The sequence below is a fragment of the Urocitellus parryii genome, chromosome 5, assembly GCF_045843805.1.
Source record: "Urocitellus parryii isolate mUroPar1 chromosome 5, mUroPar1.hap1, whole genome shotgun sequence".
NCBI classification, from domain to species: Eukaryota; Metazoa; Chordata; class Mammalia; order Rodentia; family Sciuridae; genus Urocitellus; species Urocitellus parryii.
The window spans coordinates 124,681,426-124,694,475 of NC_135535.1; the positions used below are offsets into that span (position 1 = coordinate 124,681,426).

At 38.0% G+C, this 13,050-nt stretch overlaps 1 long non-coding RNA gene across 1 annotated transcript in view; it reads right to left on the reverse strand.

The window, feature by feature from the left end:
- Positions 1-425: 425 nt before the first annotated feature.
- Positions 426-13,050, reverse strand: part of LOC113190326 (uncharacterized) — a 117,605-nt gene continuing 104,980 nt past the window's right edge. Inside the window, exon 7 of the long non-coding RNA XR_013343609.1 lies at positions 426-444. This is a non-coding gene — a long non-coding RNA (uncharacterized LOC113190326). The remainder of the gene's footprint in view (positions 445-13,050) is intronic.

Consider the following 13,050-nt stretch of genomic DNA (forward strand, 5'->3'; position numbering starts at 1 on the left):
TCTTTGATATTGGGCAGAATGCATCCTTTACCCAACCCCACTTGGTTACCCATGTTTGGGTCTTTCAGGTTCAATGGTTTTCTAACAGGTTATGTTAGAATTAGGGTTAGTGATAGGGATAAAATTAGGTGTAGGGTTAGGGTTAGCATTAAATTTGGTTGGATTTCTTGGATACTTGTAAAGATTCATCCTTTACCTACCTTACTAAGCTCCTCAACTTTGGGTCTTCTTTGTTCAAATTTTCCCTGGAAGGAAACGTGAATTTTGAGGTTTCACTTCATTTTGCCTGATAGGGTGAATTAAAATGGAGGTGGAAATCAAAAAGGTTTTGTGCTAGCTGCTTGAAACTTCACTCACTCAATTTGTTCTCAGTGTGCACACTCTCATTTGTTCTTTGTTGAAGCAGACCTAAGTCTGCTGTGTGACCGGCATGCTAGCTTCATACTAGAGGTTCAAAACATAGAAGTTAACTAGTGAGATCAAAATAAAGACACATAAACTCAATTTACCTTTTTCTTGCCCAGCTCAGAGACAGCCCTTCCTTGCTCCTGCCTCGAGCCACCTGGCGGTAGTGAGGTTTACACAAGACACCAGCAGGAAAGAGGAAGGAGTATGACAGAGAGTGGACTTTTATTGGGAAGCAAAAAACAGGAGAAAATTCCATCCAATGAAGGTCGAGAGAGACAGCATTCCAAAGTCAGGGTCAGTGACTGGTTTCCAGGTTAATAGTCAGTCACACCCCCACATGGACAAGCCTTAGCACCTGGAAAGGGTGGGGAAAGCTCTGACTCAGCTGGTATGAATGCCTCACATCCAGTCAGGGAGGTATCTCAGTCATGTGTGAGAATGGCTTCCCACACCTAAGCTGAAGTAGAAAGAAACAGCTTTATCTGTGAGCATTTTAGGATCAAGAAAAAATATATCCATGTACAGAAATAGCTCCAACATATTTTTGGTCAGATTTCTTTGATACTGGGCAAATTCATCCTTTGCTCAGCCGCACTTGGTTTTCTATGTTTAGATCTTTAAGGTTCAATGGTTTTCTAACAGCTTAGGGTTAGGATTAGGTTTAGCATTAGGGTTAGTGTTAGGTTTAGGTGGAATTACTGGATACTTGACAGGATTTACCCTTTACCTAGCCTTACTAAGCTCCCAAAATTTTGGTCTTTTAGTATCAAATGTTTGCTGGCAGGAGACATATGAATTTTCAGGTTTTACTTCATTTTGACTTCTCTTGATGAATAGAAATGGAGGTGGAAATCAAACAGGGTTTGTGTTAGCTGTCTCAAACCTCAATCATTCAATTAGTTCTCAATGCACACTCACTTTTTTGCTCCTTCTTGAAGTAGAGCTAATCTGAAGTATAAAAAACAGCTTTATCTGTGAGCATTTTAGGATCAACCAAAAAAAAAAAATACACGTAATGAAATAGCTCCAAAATATTTTTCCTCAGATTTCTTTGATACTGTGCAGGATTCATCCTATACTCAGCCCCAGGAGGCTCCCTTAATTTGGGTCATCTACGTTCCATGGTTCTCTAACAAGTTAGGGATAGGTTTAGGATCTAGCTTAGGGTTACATTTAGCATCAGGGTTAGGGTTAGGTTTGTTGTAATGTCTTTGATACTGGGAAGGATTCATTTTTTTCCTAATTTTACTAAGCTCCCCAATTTGGGGTCTTTTAAGTTCAATGGTTTGCTGGCAGGAAAAGTTTGAATTTTCACATTTTACTTTTTTTTGCACTACAGGGACAAATGGAAATGGAGGTGGAAATCATACAAGGTTTGTGATAGCTTCATGAAAATTCACTTACTCAATTATGTCTCAGTGTTCACTATCTTGTTTGGTTTTTGTTGAAGTAGACCTCTGCTGATGTATGAAAAACAGCTTTATCTGTTAGCATTTTTAGGATCAAGCAATAAAATATCCATGTCCTGAAATAGCCTTAAAATATTTTTGGTAAGATTTTTTTGATACTGAGTAGGATTCATCTTTTACCAAGCCACACTAGTCTCTTCAAGTTATGGTCTTTTAGGTTCAAAGGTTCTCTAATGGGATAGTATTGCCTTAGGGTTAGGGTAAGGTTTGGTTGGATTTCCTATATACTTGGCAGGATCCAACCTTTACCTAGCCCTACTAAGCTCCCCAAGTTTGGGTCTTCAAAGTTAAAAGGTTCATTAGGAGCCACAGTTTAAATTTTCAGGTTTTACTACATTTTGCGTCATAGGAATGAATGGAAATGGAGGTGAAAATAAAAAAGGGTTTGTGCTAACTGATTAAAACTTCACTCACTCAATTAGTTCTCAGCATGCTCTCCTTTTTTCCATTTTGAAGTAGACCTAAGTTGAAGTACAAAGGGAAAGTTTATCTATGAGCATTTTAGGATCAAGCAAAAAAATGTCCATATATTGAAATAGCTAAAAAATATTTTGGTCAGATTTCTTTGATAATACACAGAATTCAGCTTAAAACCCACCCAACTAGGCTCCCAAAGATTGGGTCTTCTAGGTTCAATGGTTCCCTAACAGGTTAGGGTTGGGTTTAGGTTTATTGTTAGGTTTAGGGTTAGGGTTAATATTAGGGTGAGAGTTAAGTTTGGTTGGATTTCTTTGATACTTGGTAATATTCATCTTTTACCCAGCCTTACTAAGCTCCCCCACTTTTGGGTCTTCAAGGTTTAAAGGTTTTCTGGCAGGAACAATTTGAATTTTCAGATTTCACTTGATTTTGCCATTTAGGCTTGAATGAAAATGGAGGTGAAAATCAAACAGTGTTTGTGTTAGCTTCTTGAAAGTTCACTCAGTCAATTAGTTTTCAGTGTGCATGCTCTCATTTGTTTCTTGTTGCAGTAGACCTCAGTTGCAGTAGAAAGTAAAAACTTTATCTGTGAGCATTTTAGCATCAAGCCTAAAAATAGCCATATACTGAAATAGATCCAAAATATTTTTCATCGAATATTTATGATACTCTGCAGGATTCATCTTTTAAAACAGCACAATAGGTTCCCCAAGTTTGGATCTTCTAGGTTCAAAGTTTCCATAATAGGTTTGGTTAGGTTTAGGTTTATTTTAGGGCTGGGTTTTTCTTAGCATTAAGGTTAGTGTTAGGTTCGGTTGGATTTCTTTGATGCTTGGTTGGATTCATCCTTTACCTACTCTTACTAAGTTTCCCAAGTTTGAGTCTTCTATGTTCATTGGTTCTCTTATAGTTTAGGGTTAGGTTTAGGTTTAGGTGAGGTTCAGGTTTAGCATTAGGTTTAGGGTTAGGCTTTGTGAGATTTATTTGATACTGGGGAGCATTCATCCTTCCCCTAGCCTAACTAAGCTCCCCAAGTTTGGGTCTTCTAGGTTCAAACATTCACTGGCAGGAAACTTTTCAACTTTCAGTTTTCACTTCATTTTGCCTTATAGAGATAAATGGAAATGGAGGTGGAAATCAAACAGGGTTTGTTCCAGCTGCTTGAAACTTCAGTCACTCAATTAGCTCTCAGTGTGCACTCTCTGATTTGTTCCTTGTTGCAACAGACCTAAGTTGATGTAGAAAGAAACAACTTTATTTGAGAGCATTTTAGGATCAAGCAAACAAAATCAATGTGCTGAACTAGCTATTAAATGGTTTTAGTTGGACTTCTTTGATACTGGGCAGGATTCATCCATTACACAACCCCACTAGGCTCCCCAAGTATGGATCTTCTACGTTCCATGGTTAGGTTTAGGTTTAGGGTTATGTTTTGTTGGATATCTTTGATACTGGGCAGATTTTATCCTTTACCATCCCCTCTAGGTTGCCCAAGTTTGGGTCTTCTAGGTTCAATGGTTCTGTAACAGGGTAGGGTTAGATTTCCTTTTGGGTTAGGGGGGGTTTTTGGCCAGATATTTTTGATAATGTGTAGCATTCATCCTATACCTAGCCTTCCTAATCTCCCCAAGTTTGGGTCTTCTAGGTTCAAACATTCACTGGCAGCAACCATTTGAATTTTCAGTTTTCACTTCATTTTGCCTTATAGGGATAAATGGAAATGGAGATGTAAATCAAACAGGGTTTGTACTAGATGCTTGAAACTTCAGTCACTGAATTAGCTTTCAGTGTCCACTCTCTGATTTGTTTCTTATTGCAGTTGACCTAAGGTGGTGTAGAAAGAAACAACTTTATCTGAGAGCATTTTAGGATCAAGATAAAATAATATCAATGTTCAGAAATAGCTCCAAAATATATTTGGTTGGATTTCTAGGATACAAGGCAGGAATCATCCTTTACACAACCCCACTAGGCTTTACAATATAGGTCTTCTAGGTTCTTTGGTTCTTTAAGAGGTTTGGGTTAGTTTTACAGTAAGATTAGGGTTATGTTTTGTTGGAATCTTTGATACTGGGAATATTTTATCCTTTACCCATCCCCTCTAGGTTCCCCAAGTTTGGGTCTTCTAGGTTCAACAGTTCTAGAACAGGTTAGACTTACATTTTGCTTTAGGGTTAGGGTTAGTTATGGCTGTATTTATTTGATAATGTGTAGCATTCATCCTTACCTAGCCTTCCTAATCTCCCCAAGTTTGGGTCCTTTAAGTTCAAAGGATCACTTGGAGGAACAGTTTGAATTTTCAGGTTTCACTTCATTTTGCCTTTTAGGGATGAATTGAAATGGAGGAAGAAATCAAACAGGGTTTGTGCTAGATGCTTGAAATGTCACTCACTCAATTATGTCTCAGTGTACATTCTGTCATTTGTTTCTTGTTGAAGTAGACCTCAGATGAATATAATGGACAACTTTATCTGTGAACATTTTGGGATCAAGCAAAAAAAATACTCATGTACTGAAATAGCTCCAAAATATTTTTGGATGGATTTCTTTGACACTGGGCAGAAGTTATCCTCAACCCAGCCACATTCCTCTCCCCAAATTTGGGTCTTGTTGGTTCAATGATTCTCTAATAGGTTAGAGTGAGGTTTAGGGTTATAGTTAGGGTTAGGTTTAGCATTAGGTTTAGGGTTACCTTTGGTTGGATTTCTTTGATACAGGACAAAATTCATTCTTTCCCTAGCCTTACTAAGCTCCCCACGTTTGGGTCTTCTAGGTTCAATGGTTCTCTGGCAGGAACAGTTTGAATTTTCAGGTTTTACTTCATTTTGCATTATAGGGATAAATACAAATTGAAGTGGAATTCAAACAGGTGCTATAAACTTTACTCACTCAATTAGTTCTCCTTGTGGGCTCTCTCTTTTGTTCCTTCTTGAATTAGAGCTAATCTGAAGTAGAAAGAAACAGCTTTATCTGTGAGCATTTTAGGCTCAAGCAAAAAAGTATCCACGTACTGAAATAGCTCCAAAATATTTTTCCTCAGATTTCTTTGATACTGGGCAGGATTCATCCTTTACTCAGCCCAAGGAGGCTTCCTTAGTTTGGGTCATCTAGGTCCCATGGTTCTCTAACAGGTTCGGTTTAGGGTCTGGCTTAGGGTTAGATTTAGCATCAGGGTTAGGGTTAGGTTTGGTGTAATATATTTGATACTGGGAAGGATTCATTCTTTACCTAGCTTTACTAAACTCCTCAATTTGGGGTCTTCTAGGCTGAATAGTTCACTGACAGAAACAGTTTGAAACTGCAGGTTTCACTTCATTTGTGCTACAGGGACAAATGGAAATGGAGGTGGAAATCAAACAGGGTTTGTGCTAGCTTCTTGAAACTTCACTCACTCAATTATGTCTCAGAGTGCACTCTCTCATTTGTTCGTTGTTTAAGTAGACCTCTGCTCAAGTATAGTCAACACCTTTATCTGTGAGTATTTTAGGATCAAGAAATAAAATATATATGTCCTGAAATAGCTCCAAATTATTTTTGTTAAGATTTATTTGATACTGGGCAGGATTCATCTTTTACCCAGCCACACTAGTTTCTCCAAGTTTGAGGTTCAAAGTTCTCTAACAGTTTAGGATTAGGTTTAGGTTTAGTGTTAGGATTAGGGTGAGGATTGGTTGGATTTCCTTTATACTTGGCAGGATTTATCTATTACCCAGCTTTACTAAGCTCCCAAGTTTGGGTCTTTAAGATTCAAATGTCTGCTGGCAGGCACAGTTAACATTTTCAGGTTTCATTACATTTTGCATTATAAGTATGAATAATAATGGAGGTGCAAATCAAAAAAGTTTGTGCTGCTTGAAATTTCACTCACTCAATTACCTCTCAGTGTGCACTCTCTCCTTATTTCAGTTTTGAAGTAAACCTAAGCTGAAGTAGAAAGGAATAGCTTTATCTGTGAGCATTTTAGTATCAAGCAAAAAAAAAAATCCATATATTGAAATAGCTGAAAAATATTTTGGTCAAATTTCATTGATACTAGCCAGGATTCATCATTTACCCTTCCCCACTAGGCTCCCGAAGTTTGGGTCTTCTAGGTGCAATGTTTTCCTAATAGATTAGTATTAGGTTTAGGTTTATTGTTAGGGTTAGGATTAGGGTTATCATTAGGGTGAGAGTTAAGTTTGGTTGGATTTCTTTGATACTTGGTTATTCATCCTTTACCTAGCCTTACTAAGCTCCCCAAGTTTGGGTCTTCAGGGCTTAAAGGTTTGCTGGCAGGAACAATTTGAATTTTCAGGTTTCACTTCGTTTTTCCTTGTAGGGTTGAATAGAAATGGAGGTGAAAATCAAACAGTGTTTGTGCTAGCTTCTTGAAATTACAGTTAATTAGTTCTCAGTGAGCACTCTCTCATTTGTTTCTTGTTGAAGTAGACCTCAGCTGAAGTAGAAAGAAAAAACTTTATCTCTGAGCATTTTAGAATCAAGCCTAAAAATATCAATATACTGAAATAGATCCAAAATATTTTTGGTTGGATTTTATGATACTCTGAAGGATTCATCCTTTACCAAGGCCCAGTAGGGTCCCCAAGTTTGGTCTTCTAGGTTCATCAGTTCCATAACAGGTTAGGTTAGGTTTAGGTTTATTTTAGGTTTAGGGTTTTCTTTAGCATTACGGTTAGTTTTAGGTTTGGTTGGATTTCTTTGATACTTGGTTGGATTCATTTTTTACTTACCCTTACTTAGTCCCCCAAGTTTGGGTCTTCTAGTTTCAAATGTTTGCTGGGGGAAACCGTTTGAATTTTCAGTTTTCACTTTATTTTGCCTTATAGGGATAAATGGAAATGGAGGTGGAAATCAAACACTGTTTCTGCTAGCTACTTGAAACTTCATTCACTCAATTAGCTCTCAGTGTGCACTCTCTGATTTGTTCCTTGTTACAGTACACCAAAGCTGATGTAGAAAGAAACAACTTTATCTGAGAGCATTTTAGGATCAAGCAAAAAAAATCAATGTGCTGAAATAGGTATAAAATATTTTAGTTATGTTTCTTTGATACTGGACAGGATTCATCCTTTTCAAAAACCCACTAGGCTCCCCAAGTATGGTCTCTTAGGTTTCATGGTTCTCTAGCAGGTTTGGATTAGGTTTAGGTTTAGGGTTAGGGTTATGTTTCATCTGATATCTTTGATACTGGGAAGAATTTGTCCTTTCCCCATCCCCTCTAGGTTCCCCAAGGTTGCATCTTCTAGGTTCAATGGTTCTGTAACAAGTTAGGATTAGATTTCGCTTTAGGGTTAGGGTTAATTTTGGCCAGATTTCTTTGATCATGTGTAGCATTCATCCTATACCTAGCCTTTGTAACCTTCCCAAGTTTGGGTCTTCTAGGTTCAAACGTTCACTAGCAGGAAACCTTTGAATTTTTAGTTTTCACTTCATTTTGCCTTATAGGGATAAATGGAAATGGAGGTGGAAATCAAGCAGTGTTTGTGCTAACTGCCCAAAACTTCAGTCATTCAATTAGCTCTCAGTGTCCACTCTCCTATTTATTTCTTGTTTCAGTAGACCTAAATTGGTGTAGAAAGAAACAACTTTATGTGAGAGCAGTTTAGGATCAAGCAAAAAAAAAAAATCAATGTGCTGAAATAGATACAAAATATATTTGGTCGGATTTCTTTAATACTGGGAAGGATTTATCCTTTACAAAACCCCACTAGGCTACCCAAATATGAATCTCTTTGGTTCCATGGTTCTCTAGCAGATTTGGGTTAGGTTTTTTGTTGTGTTTTGTCAGATATCTTTGATTTGGGGCAGAATTCATCCTTTCCCCATCCCCTCTAGGTTCCCCAAGTTTGGGTCTTCTAGGTTCTTCAGTTCTGTAACAGGTTAGACTTAAATTTTGCTTTAGGGTTAGGGTTAGTTTTGGCTGGATTTCTCTGATAATGTGTAGCATTCATCCTTACCTAGCCTTCCTAATCTCCCCACATTTGGGTCTTCCAAGTTCAAAGTTTCTCTTGAAGTAACAGTTTGAATTTTCAGGTTTCACTTCATTTTGCCTTTTAGGGATGAATGGAAATGGAGGCAGAAATCAAACAGGTTTGTGCTAGCTGCTTGAAACTTTACTCACTCAATTAAGTCTCAGTGTACACTCTGTAATTTGTTCCTTGTTGAAGTAGACCTCAGATGAATATAAAGGACAACTTTTTCTGTGAGCATTTAAGATCAAGCAAAAAAAATCCATGTAGTGAAAGAGCTTCAAAATATTTTTGGTCGAATTTCTTTGATACTGGGCAGGATGTATCTTTAACCCAGCCATACTACTCTCCCCAAGTTTGGGTCTTCTAGGTTCAATGGTTCTCTAAAAGGTTAAGGTGAGGTTTAAAGTTAGGGTTATGGTTAGGTTTAGCATTAGGGTTTGGGTTATGTTGGGTTGGATTTCTTTGATACAGGGAAACATTTATTCTTTACCTAGCCTTACTAAGCTCCCCACGTTTGGGTCTTCTAGGTTCAATTTTTCTTTGACAGAAACAGTTTGAATTCTTAGGTTTTACTTCATTTTGCACTACAGGAATAAATAAAAATTGAGGTGGAAATCAAACAGTGTTTGTTCCAGCTGCTAAAAATTTCACTCAATTAGTTCTCAGTGTGCACTCTCTCCTTTGTTACTGTTGAAGTAGACCTAAGCTGAAGTAGAATGAAACAGCTATATCTGTGAGCATTTTAGGAATGAGCAAAAAAAAAAAAAAACATGTATTTAAGTAGCTCCAAAATATTTTTGTTCTGATTTCTTTGATACTGGACAGAATTCATCCTTTACCCAGCCTCCTCGTCTCCCCAAGTTTGGTGTAATTTCTTCTTGGTTCAACAGTTCTCTAACAGGTTAGGATTAGGTTTAGGGTTAGGGTTAGGGTTAGGGTTAGGTTTAGCATTAGGGTTAGCATTAGGGTTAGGTTAAGGTTTTGGTTGGATTTCTTCGATACTTGGCAGGATTCATCCTTTACCTAGCCTTATTAAGCTTCCCAAGGTTAGAATTCTAGTTCAAAAACTGCTGGCAGGAACAGTTGAATTTTCTCGTTTCACTTAATTTTGCATTATAGGAATGAATGGAAATGGAGGTGGAAATCAAACAGGGTTTGTGCTAGGTGCTTGAAACTTCACTCACTCAATTAGTTCTCACTGTTCACTCTCTCTTTTGTTCCTTCTTGAAGTAGAGCGAATTTGAAGTAGAAAGAAACAGCTTTATCTGTAAGCATTTTAGGAACAATAAAAAATTATCCACATATGAAATAGCTCCAAAATATTTTTCCTTGGATTTATTTGATACTGGGCAATATTCATCATTTACCCAGCCCCAGGGGGCTCCCTTAGTTTGGATCATCTAGGTCCCATGGTTCACTAACAGAGTTAGGTTAAGGGTCTGGTTTAGTGTTAGATTTATCATCAGGTTTAGGGTTAGATTTGGTGTAATTTCTTTGATACTGGGCAGGTTTCATTCTTTACCTAGCTTTTCTAAGCTCCACTATTTAGGGTCTTCTAGGTTTTATGGTTTGCTGGCAGGAACAGTTTGGATTTTCAGGTTTCACTTCTTTTTTTCCCTAGAGGGATAAATGAAAATGGAGGTGAAAATCAAACAGGGTTTGTGCTAGCTGCTTGAAACTTCACTCACTCAATGTCTTAGTGTCCACTCTCTTCTTTGTTCCTTATTGAAATAGACTTCTGCTGAAGTATGAAGAACAGCTTTATCTTTGAGCATTTTAGGATCAAGCAATGAAATATACATGTCCTGAAATACCTCCTACATATTTTTGGTAATATTTCTTTGACACTGGGCAGGATTCATCCTTTACCCAACCACACTAGTGTCTCCAAGTTTGGAACTTTTAGGTTCAAAGATAGTCTCTAACAGGTTAGGGTTGGGTTTAGGTTTAGGATAAGGGTTAGGGTGAGGTTTGGATGGCTTTCTTTTATACTTGACAGGATTCATTCTTTACCTAACCTTACTAAGCTCCCCAAGTTTGAATCTTCAAGGTTCAAAGGTCTGCTGGTAGGCAGTTTAAATTTTCAGGTTTCACTACATTTTGCTTTATCGGGATGAATGGAAATAAAGGTAAAAATCAAAAAGGTTTGTGCTAACTGCTTGAAACTTCACACACTCAATAGTGCTCAGTGTGTGCACTCTACTTTTTTCAGTTTTGAAGTAGACCTAAGCTGAATTAGAAAGGAACAACTTTATCTGTGAGCATTTTAGGATCAAGCAAAAAATGTACATATATTGAAATAGCTAAAAATTATTTTGTTCAGATTTTTTTTTATATTAGCCAGGATTCATTCTTTACCCCGCCCCACTAGGCTCCCGATGTTTGGGTCTTCTAGGTGTAATGGTTCCCTAACAGGTTAGGTTAGGTTTAGGTTTATTGTTAGCATTAGGGTTAGGATTAGCATTAGGGTGAGATTTAAGTTTGGTTGGATTTCTTTGATACTTGGTAGTATTCATTCATTACCTAGCCTTACTAAGCTCCCCAAGTATGGGTCTTCAATGTTCATAGGTTTGCTGACAGGAACAGTTTGAATTTTCAAGTTTCACTTCTTTTTTCTTTCAGGGTTGAATGGAAAAGGAGGTGAAACTCCAACAGTGTTTGTGCTAGCTTCTTGAAACTTCACTCAGTCAATTCATTCTTAGTTTGTACCCTCATTCGTTTCTTGTTAAAGTAGACCTCAGCTGAATTAGAAAGAAAAATACTTTATCTGTGAGCATTTTAGCATCAAGCCTAAAAATATCCATATACTGAAATTGATCCAAAATATTTTTGGTCAGATTTTTATGATACTTGGCAGGATTCATCCTTTAACAAGGCCCAGTATGTTTCCCAGGTTTGGTTCTTCTAGGTTCAACTGTTCCATAACATGTTAGGTTAGGTTTAGGTTTATTTTAGGATTAGGGTTTGCCTTAGCATTAGGGTTAGCATTAGGTTTGTTTGCATTTTTTGATACTTTGTAAGATTAATCCTTTCCCTACCCTTTCTAAGTTCCTCAAGTTTGGGTCTTCTATGTTCAATGGTTCTCTTATAGTTTAGGGTTAGGTTTAGGTTAGGGAGAGAGTTAGGTTTAGCGTAAGGGTTTGGGTTAGGTTTTGTGGGACTTTTTGATACTGTGCAGCATTCATCCTTCCCCTATCCTTGCTAAGCTCCCCAAGTTTTGGTCTTCTAGGATCAAATGTTCAATGGCAGGACCCGTTTGAATTTTCAGTTTTCACTTCACTTTTGCCTTAGAGGGATAAACGGAAATGGAGGTGGAAATCAAACAGATTGTGCTAGCTGCATGAAAATTCAGTCAATTAGCTCTCAGTGTGCACTCTCTGATTTGTTCCTGTTGCAGTAGACCTAAGCTGATGTTAAAAGAAACAACTTTATCTGAGAGCATTTTAGAATCAAGCAAAACAAAATCAATGTGCTGAAATAGGTATAAGATATATAAGATATTTTTGGTTGGATTCTTTGATACTGGGTAGAATTCATCCTTTACATAATCCCACTATGCTTCCCAACTATGGGTCTTCTAGGTTCCATGGTTCTCTAACAGGTTTGGGTTAGGTACAGGGTTAGGGTTAGGGTTATGTTTCACAGGATATCTTTGATACTGGGCATATTTCATCCTTTTGCCCATCCCCTTTAGGCTCCCCAAGTTTGGGTCTTCTAGGTTCAATGGTTCTGTAACAGGTTAGGGTTAGCTTTCACTTTAGGGTTAGAGTTAGTTTAGGCCAGATTTCTTTGATAATGTGTAGCACACATCCTATACCTAGCCTTCTTAATCTCCCCAAGTTTGGGTCTTCTAAGTTCAAAGTTTCAGTTGCAGGAACACTTTGAATTTCCATGTTTTCCACCATGCAGCCAGCACACTGGTTTCATTAATGAGGTTCTTGGCATAAAAGTTAGCTAGCAGAGATCAAAATAAAACACACAGACTCAGTTATCTTTTTCTATGACCATGTCCAAGACGGCTCCCCTCTCTGGCTCCCACCTCAAACCACCCATAGGGCAGCAAGGATTACTCAGGGCTAGCAGGAGAGACAGAGTGAGCATGCCAGGGAGTAGCCTTTTATTGGGGAACAAGAAATTCAGGGAAGAATTCCATCCAATGAAGGTTAAGGGGGGGGGCAATCCAAGGTCAGTGTCAATGATTGGGCCCCCGAGTCAGTGGTCAGTCACACCCCCACACGGACAGGTTCTCTCATCAGGAGAGGGCCGGGAAAGCTCCGACACAGCCAGAGCGCCTCAGACCCAAACCGGGAGTTGCCCAGTCACGTGTGAGAATGGCTCTCCACATATCCCCCCTTTCTTTTCTTAAAAATGAGGCAGTGGCTCACTCTCTAGAGTTTCTGTATTTTTTTTCCGAAGACTCGCCATCCTATGATTACAACACAAAAGAGAATTAACAGCAAAGAGAATAATCCAATAATGTACCAGGCTGAATGTTTAAGAATATTTTCAGGGTTGAATCCATTCAACTCCTTCAATATTTGGTTAACCAAAGAAGAAGGATCCGAAAAATCAGCTCTATTATTTTGAATGTCTTGGATATGGTGATGAAGTTCCAGAATATCCAAGCTATTATTACTATTTTGCCAAATACCTAACAAATGGTTTTTAACCTTCTCCCAATCCCAGAGAGAAGCATTGTACTTGAGAGCTGTAACACACACATACTTATAATTAGCATGGCATTTAAGCCTTTCTTTAAATTTTAAGGCTGAAAGTTCATT